A 10,814-nucleotide genomic window follows, 5' to 3' on the forward strand; every position below is an offset into this window, starting at 1 on the left:
TTATCTAAGATGGAATGAAGTTCTTGAAAATTGAGATTATGAGTATCATGACTAACCAAAGGAACATTTCTTGAAATTAAAGTTGACAATGATTTAGATTGTTGACTTGCTAATTTTAAACGTCAATTTTCCTTAACATGAATGGTGGTAAAATCATGATTGGGCAATCTTAAAGGAAAATTGTTCTTAATAAGAAGACTATACCCATGTTCTTCACGCCTTATCATCTTAATTGCTAAACATGAATTCAAGTCTAATCTACAAGAATCATCAATCATCTCTAATTCACTCAAATCACATCCTAACACCAAAGCTATTTGAGTTAGCAATTCTCCTAAAACAATTGGTGTGGTAGAATTTGATTTCCCCAATTTTACCAAATTCTTAAGAAAGAAATATCCAGAATTAATTGTAACATTTTCAACCATCACCCATAAACAATACAAATCTACAAGTCTTACTAACCCCTCTTTATCCCTGTTGAAAATTCCATAATTTCTGTTTCCAACAATCCCCTCTTCCAAATATAGTGTTTTCATGACTAAATAAACATATCTAAAAATGGGATTAATAATGTGAGGAGCTCTAGAATTGTGAGGGTTAAAATGTGATTGTTCAAAAATTTGTTGCCAAAAACGTGAATTTTCAAATTGGGGTAAGATCGTACATACATCATTCTTTGGCAATTCAAAACAAGTATTAAAATCATTTAATGTCCATTCATAATCCTCATTTAATAAGCGAAATTTAAATTTTCCCCCACCTTGAACATTATCAACTATTATAGAACTCAAGAATTCAAAAACAATTCTAGGGTAAGTAGGGTATTTCATATTCATCAAACCTTTCCAACCTATTCTTTCAAATAACCAAGCTACATCATCCCTAAATCCTAATATATCCAAAGTTGTATCATCAACGAATTTGGTACTCAATAGAGAACGTTTACATAAAGAAGAATATCTAAGTTGTTGTTCGTTACAAGAAAAAATGATAACAAAGTTATTAGAAATACCTTTGAAACAAGAGTTTCTTTCTTTTATGGCAACAATCTTTTCCTTCCCTTTTCTTGTAGATGAAGCCTCCTTGATCGCATTTGACATGGTAGAAGTTAGAAAGACTGAACCCTTGAAGGAAGAATAAGAGGAAGAAATTATAAGAAGTATCTTGAAACCCTAGGTAAAAGGAAATGAGATAGGAAGGAGAAGAAGAGAGGGGTGTGCGGCGGACACGGCCGTGTGAGCCACACACCCCATGCCCTAGCTTCTTTAAGGTTTGGGTTGGGTCGTGCTTCACTCTTCACACGCCCGTGTAAGATTACACGGCCTGCATATTCTCCTCTTCGGGTATATCTACACGGCTGTGCCTATTTGCACAGCCATAAAGATTTTCCTCTTAGTTCCATTCTCACGGCCATGTGTGAGACACTGCCTCTTCCTTTTCCTTCTCGGGAAGCCTTGCACGGCCGTGCTGGAAGACACGGGCAGTGCAGATTTTTCCTCTGGGTTGTTACACGGCCGTGTGTGAGGCACGACCAAACATATTTCCTCTTCTGGATTCTTCACACGGTCGTATCTGGTACACGGCCGGGCAAATTTTCTTCTCGAGAGTGCTTAGACGGCCATGTCATGTAGCACGACCCATGCATCCTCCCTCTCTGTAGGTCATACATGATCGTGTATGCCACACGACCAAGCCTTGTTTTGTTGATCTCGCCCCTTCCCAACTTCTCAAACGCTTCCATGCCCTCAAAGTAGTCATGGCCAGCTCATGGAAGCAAATTAACAACCTGAAAACAAAAGTAAAAAACAAGTTTAAAAGTACTAACAAATGAAATGAAAAACTGAAACTGAAAAATTTTTAAAGGAACCCTTGGATTGCCTCCCAAGAAGCGCTTGTTTAGGGTCTTTAGCTCAACCGTTCTCCTTAATCTTTTCATCTTTTTCTTGCCCTAGGAGGGCAGACATATTTCTCATTTTTATTGGGAGGCCTCCTCCCAATATCGCTCACCAGATCATGTTCCACGTCCGGTGGCCTCTCATGAGGATGTAAATTCTAATCCTCAAGTTGATAAGCATCCGCCCCTCTGCGAACACTTAATAAGAAAGAAGAGACATGGTTAGAAGCGTTAGATAAATCATATTCCAACCTTTCCTTACCGATTACCAATGAAAGCTTATGGTTTTTAAAATCAATTATTGCTCCACTTGTGGCAAGGAAGGGTCTTCCCAATATGATTGGAATCTTCGGGTCCTCTACCATGTCCAGAACCATGAAATATATGGGAATTGTAAACCCACCAACTTCTACCGGCACATCTCCAATAATGCTCATAGGATATCTGCAAGAATGATCAGCTAATTGTAGTGTCATTGTAGTAAGTTTCATGTCTTTTAGACCTAATTTATTATAGATTTAGTATGGACTGAGGCTAACACTTGTCCCGAGATCACAAAAAGCACTTTCTATAAATTCAGATCCCATATTACAAGGAATATAAAAGCTTCCTGGATCTCTAAGTTTCAGGGAAATGTTCTTTTCAAACAAAGCGCTGCATTACTCAGTAAGTGCAATGGTCTCAATGTCTCCCCTTCTTCTTTTAATCGACATGATGTCCTTCAAGAATTTGGCAAATTTTGGCATTTGCAGAATTGCAGCAATCAAAGGAACTTCCACACAGATTTCTTTAAATTTGTCCAAAAATCTGCCAAACTCTTCATCCTTCTTTAGCATCACTAATCTTTGAGGAAAAGGGATTACTTGACTCTGTGAGTTAAGTGGAAGAGTCTCTTCAACCTTAGTGGTACTCTCCTCATTTTCTTGAATCTGATTTGGTTCAAGTGCTGGAGGAGAGAGCTCTTCTTCAACTTTCATCCCTTTTTGAGCAGTCACTTGAGGATCCCCAAAGGTCCGTCCACTCCTAAGCTCAATTCGATTGCAATGCTCTATTGGATTTACATCAGGTTTTCCAGGAAGTTATCCTGGTACTATTAAAGATGATGAAGCTAGCTGGGCAATTTGGCTATCTTGGATCTTTTGATGTTTTTCAGAATTATTCATTCTCTGAGCCAACTTCAAAATGTTTTACTTCATTTCGTTTTGATTGGAGATAATTTCCTCAAGCATCTTTTCAATTTTATAAAACTGATAGCCTTGAGAAGATTGTTGTTGTTGCTGAAAATTTTGTTGCCTGTATTGGAAACTTTGTTTGCCTCCCATGGATGGTCCTTGTTCTTGATTATTTCTGTAGGAAAAATTTGGATGATCCTTCCACCCAGGATTATATGTGTTGGAATATGGATTGTTCTGCCTTTGATTAAAATCCATGATAGTATCACATTGTTCTAAATGATTTATCTATGCAGATATAGCTCCCAAAGGACATAAGTCTTGTGAATGATCAGAACTACCACACGTTTCACAACAACATTCTATGGCATTGACTGTATTAGTGCTAGTCCCCATACTTTCCAGCTTCTTTGTGAGAGCATCCAACTTTGCAGTCATTAGAGTGACTGCATCTACATTAAATTTCCCTGATGCTTTTGTTGGGTTTGAATAAGAATAACCTCCACTTCTTTCTGTTGCCCATTGATGAAGATTCTGTGCTACACCTTCGATAATTTCTTCAGCTTCATCTAAATCTTTGTTCATGAGTGCCCCTCCAGCAGCTGAATCTAGGGACACTTTAGTATGATAGTTAATGCCATTATAAAAAGTGTGTAACACCAACCATTTTTCTAATCCATGATGTGGGCATTGTCTAAGCATATTATTGTATCTATCTCATGCTTCGAATAAAGATTCTGAGTCGGATTGTCTGAAGCTTGCAATAAGATTTCTTATATGAGCCGTCTTGCTAGGAGGATAGAATTTATCTAGGAATTGTTGCTCGCATTATTCCCAAGTAGTAATACTATTTGGAGGTAGCGAATTCAACCATTGTTTAGCTCCATCCCTCAAAGAAAACTCAAACAGTAATAATCTAACTGCCTCTGAAGGAACACCATTCATCTTCATGGTACCGCAAATATCATAGAAGACTTCCAAATGCTGATTTGGGTCCTCATGCAGTCCTCCACCAAATTGATTCTGCTGCACCATAGAAATAATAGCAGGTTTGATCTCAAAATTATTTGCTTCAACAGAAGGTCTTGAAATGCTAGATCGAAACCGTCTAGCATAAGGTACTGCATAATCCTTTAATGGTCTATTAGCCATATTCGATTTTTCTTGTTCTTCTTGATGTCTTTGCAGGATTTTCCTTCTATGAAATGTTCTATCTATTACGGCGTCAAGAGGAAGTAATTCTCCTGCAAAGTTAGATCTTCGCATACAAGAACAGGATTAAAGAATTTTGCTTTAAGTAAAGAAAAGAGTAAAAGAATAGAAAGAATGTAGTTTACAAAAAAAAGAGTTAAAGAACAAATGAATGCAGAGAATGTAATGAATGAATGCAATAAATGAATACAAAGAAAAGAATGTAATGAAAGAATACAATAAAAGAATGCAAAATAAGATTGGGAAAGTAGTTACAAGTTAGATGTAAGAAAAGTTTAGTCTAATTCAATTGATAATCTCTAATGTTATAAGCGTAGTCCCCGACAACGGCGGTAAAAACTTGTTACGCACCGCAAATGTATGGTTACGTCGTCAGTAATAATAAAAGATATCGTATCCATAGGGACTGGTTATAAGCACTAAAGATGTCTCAAAGTGAATTAGCTAAACAAACAATTAAACGATCATTTACAACTAAGATCAGAGTTAAGGGTTAAATGCAGAAATTTAGTTTTATAAAGATTCTAGGAGTCTTGGTTTCTTTGTGATAATCATTGATGTAATGTAGTCTACTAAACCTTGCCCTCAATTGCAACGTATTCATAAGAAGTTACCGGTTGTTTTCTGCAGAAAACACCGGTTAAGGACTCATATCTAAACCCTAAGCGATCAAAGAGTTATGAATACCTATGAGGTCCGTTAACAGGGCAGCCCTGTCATGACGCCCCTCGGTCATACAACATAGAAATGCATCCCTAATCAATTCGTATTAAGATATAGAATTAAGCACATAAATCTGTCCTACTTCTTTGCAAGTTCTTGTTTCACCCCTAAACGTAATCCCCTAAAAGGTCGGTTAGCGAGGCAATCCTGTCACGACGCCCCTCGGTCATACGATTTAGTGAATTCCTCTATAAGATTCCACAAGAGATACAAACAACCAATCAAGAATGAGAATTAGGCACAAAACACAACAATCCAATACGAGATTGATTGATACAAAACATAGCAATATCCTTGAATCAAGAAGATGGCAAGTCCATTGAATCTTACATCAAATTTTATCACAAATACTCCCTCCTTCCTAGAACAAGAAATCTACTCCATAAAGAATGGGGAAAGGATCGAAGACAAGAAAATCAAAGACATTCCAATCCAAGAACAAAAGAAATAGAAAAGAACGCTTATCTCGTTACGATGAGTGATCTTCAGAACCAATCCTCCGCTCTTGGAGTCGAATCTTGGACAGAAATCCTTCCTTGAATGGCTGGAAATCGCCCCAAGAATAGATCTCCCCAAAGGGAGAGCCCCCCCCCTTTCAAAAGGGAAGAAGCTCTATATATAGAGGGGGGCTATTGGGCGCCACACGGCCCAGGTCACGGCTGTGTGAGATCCACACGGCCAGGGCAATCCTCCTCTCAGCTAGGGTCACATGGCCGTGTGATCCTCATATGGTCGTGCCATGTTCCATATCTTCTTGCTTACACGATTGTGTGAAACCACACGACCTTGCCAATGCTCGCCTCTGGATGTGTTGCATGGCTGTGTGGCACAAACGACCATGCCAATTTTGGTCACTGGAAAGGCTACACGGTCGTGTAATTATACACGATCGTGCACTGGTTGGCTGAAGAAAGGTGGCACGGCCGTGTGACTTCACACGGCCAGGCCACTCCCCTTTGCTGTTGTTGTTGCACGCCCCCTCATCACCACACGTCCGGGATCATTCCCCTTTGTAAGGTCGTGTGGCAGGCATTGCCCAAGTCCTTTTCCTCCGTTTGATCATAGAATCAGCCTCGAATATCGATTCTTCTCCAAATTTGACTCTTGAAAGCATAAAATGCACAAGAGCAGATCTCCGAACAAAGAAAAATATTTATGCTAAAAGTAAAGCAAGAAGCATGAAAGTGCATAGAAAAAGCATGTACAAAACATAAGAATGTGTGTCAAAACATGCTAAACAAGTGTATAAAATCTACGCACATCACAAAGCAACCCCTTTCTCGACTTGGCTCAAGTTAGATTATTTGTTTAATTCTAATTCATAAAATAACTCATCTAATTTAAGAATTGAAAGATCCTTAGAAACTTTGTAAGCGTCTACTATTGACGCCCACAAAGCATTCCGCGAAAAAGCATTTAATGCGTACCTTATGGTGTCGCAGTTCTCCAGTTGATGTCCAATCAGATAGAGGCCGTTGAGGAGATCCTTTAGTTGAGCGTGTAGTTGCGAAGCTGTCTCTCTGGGGAGCATTTTAATATTAAATAAATTATTTAATAGTAGGTCTCTTTTATTTATCTTAGACTCATCAGTCCCTTCGTGTAGCTTTATTAGACAGCCACATAGTTCTTTAGCGTTGTCATAGGGTCCGACTCGGTTCAACTCCTCCATTGTGAGCCTGTACTGAATGGTGTTGATCGCCTTATAGTTTAGTTGTGCCTTCTTGATAATTGGGGAGTCCAGTCTTCTGATTCTAGTGGCATTCCATATTTCATCGGAGGTGTGTAACCTTTCAGTATTGTGAACCAAAGCTCAATGTCGGACTTAAGATAGCACTCCATTCTGTTCTTCCAATAACTGAAGTTCTCCCCTTTGAATAGAGGAGGTCGGACGATGTTGTACCCTTCCTGGTAGGAGTTTGTTATACTTACAGCCATAGAAATAATAAAAGAAATTTCTAAGACTCTCGTCTTAGGATTAGCAGTGCGAGATAAAAGAAATAAGAGTAAAGAAAACTTTAAAGGAAAAAGAGAAAGTTTTTAAAAGTGCTCGAAAAACGATTACGTACTTTCAGAGCAACAAGACTCTAATACCAATTGTAGGATATAAAGAGTACAATAGGGGGGATGCTAAGTAATCGCAAGTGCACAGTTTCGTCGTTAGTCATAAAAGATTATCGATCCTATAGGGATTAGTTATAAACACTAGAGATGTCTCATGAAGAATTAGCTAAACGACTAACTAGATAAGGGTTGCGTTGAATAATGAACTAGAAATAGAAATAAAAAAAGTAAATGAGAACTTTAGTTTTTGCAAGTGTTCTAGGAGTTCGGTTTCGTTGTGATGTACATCAATGTAATATGGTTCACCAATTAATACCCTCAATTAGCATGCATTTGCAGAAAGTTACCGGTTATCTCCTGCAGAAGACAACCGTCAAGGGACTTTGATCTACACCATTAGCCATTAAATAAATATGATTCACATGAAGTCCGTTAGTGGGACTGCCTGTCACTAGCATCTCTCGGTCATACAACACAGAAACACATCTCTACTCAATGTACATAATAATGAAGATAACAATTGTATCCATCCATCCTACCTCCTTGTAAAAACTCACTTCACCCTTCAAGATGACACCCTAGACGTATATTACTGGGGCTGCCTATCACTAGCGCCCCTCGATTATAGGATCTAGGATATCCCTCTATGGGATCCACAAGCATCACAAACATTCAATTAAATATGGTAATTAAATCTAAACACATGAATCCACACAAGATCAAATAGATACAAAACATACTAACATCATCTAGATAGGAAATTTGCATACCCATCAGTTCTTACATCAAATCTTACCATAATTACTCCCATAATCCTAGAACAATAGATCTACTCCATAGCACAAGAAAGACGATCCGAAGACATAAATATCACAAGCATTCAAATCCCAAATCTAAGAGAAGAGAAAAGAAATGCTTATCCAATGCGTCGAGTGATCTTCCGAACCAATCCTGAGCTTCTAGAGTTGATGTGGAGATGAAGATAGCCTCGGATCACCGGATCATGGTTAGAGATTATGAGAATGTCTCCAAGTTGGATCTCCCCAAAGGGAGAGCCTTCCTCCCTCAAGAAAGGGGAAGAAACCCCCTTTTATAGAGCTGGGGCACGGGCATCACACGACCCGTGACTAAGATAAAGAGTATGAAAGTGCATAGACAAAGCATGCGTAAAATATGTGAATGTTTGCCAAAACATACTAAACAAGTGTATATAATCTACGCACATCACACACTCTGACTTAAACCTTTGTTTGTCCTCAAGCAAAATGTTGTAATCTAAACTCCGTGCTCTATAATGCATCATAATCCCTAGTGCAATTTCCTAACTCTATCTACAAGCTTCATTGATGAGAATGATCATGGAAATAACTCAAATATGGCCAAAGCATAAGTTTCTTGTGCACAGTGTAAAAAGTAACCCAAACTCTTCAAGTGTCAATCCTTATCCAAGTCAAGTTATCATCCAATTGAGTTCCTAATGTTCCCGGTGATAGGCACTTACCTACCACACACTTGGTTCATATTTCTCAATCCATCCAAGGTCTCAAAGGTGTGTGCGATATCAAGAGAAACATAGCTGTCATTTCCACAGTAGCCTAACTGAGTCTCAAAGGGGTAACTTGCTAGTGTCCACTCACGACAACTATTTTTTATATCCCTTATCATCAATTTTTATATTTTTTCCATTTATTTTAAGTGATTGCAAGATGCAACACTTGAACACAAATGCACACAAATGCAAATGTTGGGATATTTTAATTTTTTTCAAAGAGCTTACATGATTCGAGCATCATCCAGTAACCAAAATGTAGTTTGAGAAATCACTATAGGAACTAAGTACTAAATAAATAAGATGAATCATGACTATTCCAATGATATCAACCATTCAAGCTCAAGTAAGTGAAAAAAAAATTCTTATGGTCAAGCCAAAACTCAAATATGTTTCTGTACAATACTTAGCTCATATTATGCTACTTAAGATAGAGAAAAGAGGTACACTAAACATACTAGCATTATATCACAATATCATGAATCAAGATTTAAACATGCTAACAATTTTACTTTTAGACAAGTCAGTAGCAGTGAGTAATAATGTTCTCAATATGCCACAATGTTTTAAAAGACAGTCAATTGGCAGTCAAAACCAAGTCTAGCAAACAAAGCAAAGAAATATGCAGAACATAAGCAAAAATCGGATTAAGCAACAACTGAAATTGAAAGCAAGCTAAGCATAATAAAATGAAAAACAAAATGAAAATACTATAAAGGAAAAAAGAAAATACAGAAAATTTAGGTTGCAAACCCCCCCCCCCCCCCCCCAAACTTAAACTTTTCATCATTCTGATGAAATCAATATGATGGTAAAGAAGAGAGTTCAGGTAACTCAGGGAGGGAAAAAGGAAATAAATCAATGAACCACCGTACCGCATCCCTAAAAAATTTATGATATTCAAATAATTTTTCTATGTCATCTTGAAAATATCTCATAAAACCTCAAAAATCTTCATTAAACTTCATTTGAGCCCTATAAAAGTTCATGAATTCAGAAATTTTGATGCATAACTCTTTTTCACTCTTGAAACACTCTTGAAGTTCCTTAAATTATTCATCTTTCATGCAAACTTTATTAGTAAGCAATTTATTAGTCGATTCTAAGTCAAACAGAATGAAGTTCATGGAAATTAAATTTAAGAATGTCACAATTAACCGGAGGGGAATCCCTCGCAACTTTAGTTGATAGTGCTCTAGAGTGTTGATTTTTTGGGATTAAACGCCAATTATCCTTAATACGAACAATAGTTAAATCAGAATTTGGCAATCGTAAAGGAAAATTATTTTTAACAAGAAGGCTATATCCATGTTCCTTGCGTCTTAGCATCCGTATTGTTAAACATGAATTCAAATCTAATCCACAAGTTTCCTCAACCATCTCTAATCCATCTAGATCACACCCTAGCACTAGCGTCATTTGAGTTAGCAACCCCCCTAAGATAATAGGTGTGGTAGATTTTGTCTTCCCTAATTTTACTAAGTGCTTAAGGAAGAAATAACCAGAATTTATTAAAATATTTTCAACCATTGCTCATAGACAATATAAATCAGTAAGTCTATCCCTTCCTTATCTTTCCGTCCAAAAATAGTGTTCTTCATAACTAAATGAGCATATCTAAAGATGGGATTAATGATACTAGAAGCTCTGGATGTGTGAGAGTTAAAATGAGATTGTTCAGAAATTAATTACCAAAAGTGTAAATTTTCGAATTCGGGTAGAATTTTACATGCACCATTCCGAGGCAAATCATAACAAGTAGTGAAATCACTTAATGACCATTCATAATCATCATTCAATAAATAAAATTTGAGTTTCCCCCCTCCTTGAACATTGTCAACTGTGATAGAACTTAGAATTTCTAAAATAATTCTAGGATAAGTTGGATACTTCATGTTCATCAATTTATCCCAACCTATTCTTTCAAAGAGCCAATCAATATCACTTCTAAAATCTAAAGTATCCAAGGTTGCGTAATCTATGAACTTAGTGCTAAAGATGGAACATTTACATAAGGAGAAATAACGATGTTTTGCCCTGACCAATCATTAAGATTCGATGCTATCCTATAGATATTTCATATGCTTCGTTCAAACTTTTCTTCATGAAAGATCCTCCAGATGCCAAATCTAACTGACTCTTATTTTGGAAAGAAAGCTTGATATAGAATAAGTGTACAATCAACAATTTCTCAATACCA

The 10,814-nt window shown here is 37.2% G+C and overlaps 1 non-coding gene across 1 annotated transcript; it reads left to right on the forward strand.

Moving 5' to 3' along the window:
• The first annotated feature begins 3,742 nt into the window (after positions 1 to 3,742).
• LOC122049977 lies at positions 3,743 to 3,849 on the forward strand. Its single transcript, XR_006131205.1, has one exon. It is a non-coding gene; the product is annotated as a small nucleolar RNA R71 (small nucleolar RNA).
• Positions 3,850 to 10,814: the final 6,965 nt, after the last annotated feature.

The sequence above is a fragment of the Zingiber officinale genome, chromosome 2B (genome assembly GCF_018446385.1).
Source record: "Zingiber officinale cultivar Zhangliang chromosome 2B, Zo_v1.1, whole genome shotgun sequence".
In the NCBI taxonomy this organism is placed as follows: Eukaryota; Viridiplantae; Streptophyta; class Magnoliopsida; order Zingiberales; family Zingiberaceae; genus Zingiber; species Zingiber officinale.